General features: G+C 38.3%; 2 long non-coding RNA genes across 2 annotated transcripts; both read left to right on the top strand.

The window, feature by feature from the left end:
• Positions 1-95: 95 nt before the first annotated feature.
• LOC106817320 lies at positions 96-887 on the top strand. Its single transcript, XR_001395033.1, has 3 exons — positions 96-161; positions 583-695; positions 822-887. It is a non-coding gene; the product is annotated as an uncharacterized LOC106817320 (long non-coding RNA).
• Positions 888-3835: 2948 nt separating this feature from the next.
• LOC106817319 lies at positions 3836-4445 on the top strand. The gene is made up of 3 exons (XR_001395032.1): positions 3836-3924; positions 4056-4196; positions 4393-4445. It is a non-coding gene; the product is annotated as an uncharacterized LOC106817319 (long non-coding RNA).
• The last annotated feature ends 2295 nt before the right edge of the window (positions 4446-6740 follow it).

Genomic DNA, 6740 nt, shown 5'->3' with positions numbered 1-6740 from the left:
CTTGCAAAGGTAACCGTAGCAACTTCCTACTGTATACAGAAGGGTGCAACGCCCACGACATGAACTGGATGCCTTTTACATAGGAAACTCAACTGTTGCAGGGAATGGCTATCTCAACAAACTACCGACATACCTTTATCTACTCACGTGGATATCAATGAGTAAGTGAACACAGATCGTGAATTGAAGGTCGCAAAACTGGAAATGTATATAGAGATGGTTGGATAGATAGATATATATTAATATAATTATTATAAATGTATAAATAATTAAATAATTATTATTATAAATCATATTAAATATTAATATCAATATTAAAATATATATATATATATATATATATATATATATATATATATAATATTGAGGTACTCAAGTGCAATATCTATACATTTCTATTTAAATGCTAGTATCTGAAAGATGTTATGCCATCGTAGCGATAATTAGAAATGACGTCGCTAGCTCGTACCTATTTATTCTAAATCGGCGCCCGAAATTGATATATTCCAGAGGAATATGCACACGGAACCTATAACACTTTCACGGATATGTTACACGTTATAATTACGTTCTTCATTCTAGTGGACACGACGGAGACGATGTAATTTGGTTTTATAAGATCTCCCACTTCTGGTACAGTGTCATTACTGTGATTATGTGCTGCGTGGTTGGTCTTCTGGTTAGCCTGGCAACAGGTAAAATAATACTAGAACAAATACCTTATTATGATCATAGATATACGATGTCATGTGTTGCGTTTTTTACTATACACGTATTGTCTCTGCTTATATCTTTTTATATCTATTAATTTATATCTTCAGGAGGACAGAAAACGGATCTTGACCCAATACTTGTTAATCCATTGGTTAGGAAAGTAAAGTTCTGTGGGCACGCCAAATCGCTGGGAAGAAGCTGAAAAAAGTATAGCGAGGCAAGATCAGGTTGTGTTTTTTAAGGCCTCGAGTGACTGTGATATTACATCAACATGAATGAGCTGGGTACTGTGCCTAATAGAAATTATGAAATACTAATATAGATGACTCAATGATAATTTAATTCATTAATATTTGAAACTTAATTAAGTTAATTTTAAAATAATATAATTAACTGCAATGTCGTAGAATCTTGTGTAATAACATCTCTTTGTGGTTACGACTAGCCTAAAAATAAAGACATATTAAGCTGTGTGATATAGCTGTTATATCCGTGTTTCCTATATTTTTCATTGTAGCTATACCGGGACAACCTGATCTGTGGACAGTCGGGAGAGAAGGAGAAGTATACGACAGCACAAGAAAAAACGTCGTTGACATCTGTCTGAGGCTCGAACTTCGATATATATTATATATATATATATATTTTTTTTATATATATATCTATTTTATTTAATTTATTTATATATATATAATATATATATATATGATATATAGCCAGACGAGTTATAAATAATATATTATATACATAAATGTGCCATCAACAGAGACTTGTTCGAAGTAACGCGTTAACATGGTCGGATTCGCGGAGGCCGAGCAAAACACTAGTGTGCATCTGCGGCAAGGCGCAATCTACCGATTGGCAGCCTGTGGCGACAATCTCGAGATTGCGCCTGTGCGCATTATTATCAGCTTATCCATAAACGAAGTAATGCGATACGCTCCACCGGAACTCTTGCATTTTTACGCTTAGAAGAAAGTGTTCAGACTGATCTAAATTTGTTCCTATACAACTTTATATCGCCCGGTTCAGTACATATCATGGAGTAGATAATTAGTTACTATTATCTACTTCCTGGTACTTATGCCTATCTATGCTATGCTTATCGACTGCCTACTCCATGGTACTCCTAACACCGCTACTTATCAACTCCTGGTAGCTCCTAGTTATCTACTCCTGGTACATTATATAGTGTTGCCGATACGAGACGGTGATATAACTAGCTAAGGTTGACGAGACAACACCGCGTGACAGTGACGAAAGACGAAACTAGCGACGTATAAATTATATGAGGGATTTGTCGCTTACCGGTGCTACTCGAAATTCATAAAAACGTGAACAGGCAAATGTGCGAGGCACTTTACGGCACGAAAAACATTGAGCAAACACAACAGATAAGTTTGGATATGATCGAGATATAACCGAAATCTAGCAATTGCGGAGCACGTGTTTCACGATCGTTGACTATGTTGTTTCGCCGCATCGCTGCGTTATTTTCTGCCGGCATGCGCGTATATTCTGCATGGCATCGGGTGAAACCAGAGAGCGACGAGGAATTCCTAGAGGGAAACAGGCAGATGGGTCTGTCCGGTGACGATGTCGTTGATAGGCAAGTTTCGTGTCCGCCATTTCCGTGCTCGCGTTCCGTCTGAAACGCTACCGTTTGAACAATATATTGGACGAAATGATGTTTCTAGCGACTATCCTGCCATGGCTCTCACTGCTCACATCATATCTTACCTGTGTTCACGTCTACAGGGTGACAAGTGCTGACGAGGTATACGAAGCCAAACACTACAATAGATATATCAGGGCTTTCTCACCAACGCTTATTCTAAGTATATATACTATATATATTATATATATATATATAGTATATATAAATATTAGTATATAGTATAAGTATATAGTATAATAGAGTATATATTACTAGATAAGAAAATGATGATGATATAATATATTTATCAAAAGTATAACGTGATGTTGAAACAACTACTAAATCAATCGCTGCGTGTTTCACACTCCACTCAAGAACTGCTTAAGAAACTCTGTGAGCTTCGAAGCGTCCACATGACTGGCTGTACACACTGTCTCTCTTTCTCTGCAGTACATAGAGCTCGCCTTTACCGGCGTGTTCGCCTGATGGGGACATGCCGTGTTTCTTGTGAGCATGGGGTTAAGAACGACAAAATATTGAGTTCCGATTTAAGCATTATAATTACATTTATAATTACATTATAATTACACAATATCATTCTCATGTCAGTACGTAAATGATTTCTTTATTACACGGAAGCTAAATGATGGATTCCCGATAATACACGAATAAATCTCTGACTAAAATCTAAGTGTAACTAGTTTTTTTGCCTGCGTTATTTTGCATTTGCTTGTTCCTAATTTATTTTTCGGGGTTTTCCTGCACACATCAACGCAACTCACACCAGATCACTCTACATGGCCGTTGTACTTTACGCTGCTCAGCTCGCGCTATCTCAAGGTAAATATGTGTCACCATCTGCAAGTTTCTGCTATAACCAATTGCGAGTAGGCTATAATAGTATTCGTGCACAACAGTATTTATTAACATCTATATTCGAATCTATATATCTAATATCTAACATTCTATTGTTTATTAACGTGCATTCATCAGCTTTTTTACTAAGATGTTCTGCATGTCCATAGTAAAATGCGTTGAACCACGTAATATTTATCTATTTTTTTTTAGCGACAGGTCTGTCTATCACGGCATCAATACTGAGTTCTGATTAATATGCACGTTCTACACCGAGCATTGTAAGTTGCTATAACTCATCTATCCTAAATAATAATAATAATAATAATAATAATAATAATAATAATAATAATGCGAAGAAGACGTTATAATATGCTATATGCATATAAATACGCATATATTGTATTTGCGTGCGTGTACGCGGGCTCATGTGCGTGCATGCGTGCACGCGGGCGTGTGTGTACGTGCGTGCGTGTGTATGTGTCAGTTTTCTAACCTACTGTGAGTTGTGATGATATGTCATTGCTACGTTTTCAGGGAGGAATAAAGGCGGTCATGTGGACCGAAACTACCGTTCAAATGAATTTGTGAGTCATCGCTGGAAGTTTATTCGTGGTTATTAAGGGCACTATCGAGCTAGGCGGCCTTAGTACAGTGTGGAGCATAGCCAACGAAGGAGAAAGAATACAATTCTTTGAGTGAGTATGCGTTGATTTGAATAACTGCTAATTCAGTTATACCGGACATAAAATTTGTTTACTGTAAAAAATTTATAATCTGAGTTATAATCAAATAGTTATCGTTTTTTTTCTACCAATACTAAACTTAGTTGGAGTACGGACTTCACTGCTAGACAGACGACCTGGGGTTTGTGGATTGGTGGCACAGGATTTTTCCTCACATTGTACGCAACAAATCAAGCCACCGTGCAAAGATACTTGACTGTCTCTACTCTGAGAAAGTCCCAGCTGTAAGTGACTCGTGGGTAGGCATATATAGCTATACTAAAATCACTAATTACCAACTATAGGGCTACTATTGTACACTATATCATAAAACACTATCTACAGATTTGGTTATTCTTTGTGTATAGCACTTACGGACCACTAGTCCTCTATTCTGATTGAATAATTCTGATTTGCCTCCGTTCGTAATGACTATTGCAGATGTTGCTACATGATGGCTCCACTTGGATTGCTATCCAGTGGATTTTCACATTATGCGGTGGAAATTATTATGTACGTCAAATATAGAGACTGTGATCCACAGCAGAATGGACAAATTACAAAACCCGATCAGGTAAACGCATCTTCTATGTCTTTTATATATTATATAATTTATATAGAATAGATATTATGAAGAATATTATGTATTATGTCTTTTGCGTGTCACTGCGTGTAATAGGTCGTGAATACATGGTTTGATTATATACAGTAACTCTGAATTAGGGCCCTGACGCCGACATGTCATAAGTCATGGCATAATACTATCATAAGTCAAAGAATAAGTCATAAATAACTAAGGTAAACTATACACTGACATTTTTATTTCGGGTTCGGACGCCGCTGTAGCGTTATGTTACGTCAGACGACACGTGACGTGCCCGTACATTAAAATACGCATGAATCTATTTGTTTATTAGCTCGTTTCTTTATTTAGACAACTCGTACCTAATAATTTTCATCTGATATCTTTTCTATTCTAGCTCTTCCCATTATTTGTCATGGAGACGTTGAGTTTTCTCAATGGTGTATCTGGATTATTCGTAGCGGCTGTGTACAGTGCTGCGCTTAGGTTAGTAACCCAAGTAAACACACTAATAATATCCGCTTAGTTGCCTCAAATTGCCCCAATGCCTAACCACAGTCCCACTACGAGAGAACTAAGAAGACCAGTTCCAGCTCCCTAAAAATACAAAGAAATCCTTGGCAACGATGCACGTGTTAATGCGGTGCTGTCCTAATCACTGGACGGAGATTAGTGCAAACCTACGCGTGCCGCCTGCTCTCTTAGAAAAGAAAAGCACATATCAAACAACTAAGAGCAACCACTTGAAGCTGAGTTTACAAATTACACTATGGATAAAGCTGGGTTTAGACTATAGGAAAATCGACAAGATGATGGGTTTTTCTGCGTTCTATCAATTAACCTCTCTATCAGATGTTCAAAGTTTTTACGTTATCGACCGTGTGTGTGTGCGTGCGGGTAAGTGCGGGTGCGTGCGGGTAAGTGCGTGCGCGTGCGCGTGCGTGCGCGTGCGTGTGTGTCGATCCCGTTACCTCCCGCATACAAATTAAGCGATCGCGATACCATTTCAGCTAATCACCCTCAGATTATATTAGGATAGATTATATTCAGATAATAGTTAATGTTTAACTGTTATGGGTGGTCTGGCGAGTTATTTCTGCTGGGAAAACTGTTGAGGATGCCGCTGTTGATCCTGCTACCTCTACCGTATACACACATAAATATCTCTGCCAGGAAAACAATAGAAGATGCATGTATGCGTGCGTGTGTGCACGTGTGCGCGTGTGCGTGTGCGTGCGTATGCGCGCGTGTGCGTGTGGGCGTGCATCGATCCCGCTACTTCTCGCATGTAAAGCGATATCTAAACCATTTGAGCTAATCCTCAGTTAAATTCCAATTTTTAAAACTTCCGTAAGGTTTAAAGCTATGCTTTGAAATTATCTATAAGTTTATACTAAAGGGTATATGTTAGAATGTATGTAAGTATGGAGGATGCTAGTATCGATCCCGCTACCTCTCGCATGCTAAGCGAGCGCTATACCATTTGAGCTAATCCCCCGTTATATATGTTGCGCTGCTACATGTCTCTAAGGTTCAAAGATAAATTTAGAAGTTAACTCGAACCATCTAAATTTAAAATGCGATACGATGTTGTACGTATTACTACGTACAGGAAAACTTTTGGAGGATGCGGGTATCGATCCCGCTACCTCTCGCATGCTAAGACGAGCGCTCTCCCATTTGAGCTAATCCCCCGTTACATCCGGTATTGTAACATTTCTTTAAGGTTCAACGTTAAATTTAGAAGTTAACTCTAAAATCTAAATTAAAAATACGTTATATTATTGTGTTCTCTTCCAGAAAATNTCCTATAGTCTAAACCCAGCTTTATCCATAGTGTAAACACAGCTTCAAGTCGTTGCTCTTAGTTGTTTGATATGTACTTTTCTTTTCTAAGAGAGCAGGCGGCACGCGTAGGTTTGCACTAATCTCCGTCCAGGGATTAGGACAGCACCGCATTGTTGCCAAGGATTTATTTGTATTTTTAGGGAGCTGGAACTGGTCTTCTTAGTTCTCTCGTAGTGGGACTGTGGTTAGGCATTGGGGCAATTCTTGCAAAGGTACCTCAGCCAACCCTTCCTACTAGTATAGAAGGGTGCAACGCCACGACATCACTGGATGCCTTTTACATAGGAAACTCAACTGTTGCAGGAGAATGGCTATCTCAACAAACTACCGACATACCTTTATCTACTCTCGTAGATAT

Source organism: Priapulus caudatus, unplaced genomic scaffold (assembly GCF_000485595.1).
Source record: "Priapulus caudatus unplaced genomic scaffold, Priapulus_caudatus-5.0.1 Scaffold1680, whole genome shotgun sequence".
NCBI lineage: Eukaryota > Metazoa > Priapulida > Priapulimorpha > Priapulimorphida > Priapulidae > Priapulus > Priapulus caudatus.
This window is presented reverse-complemented; position numbering and strand designations above follow the sequence as displayed.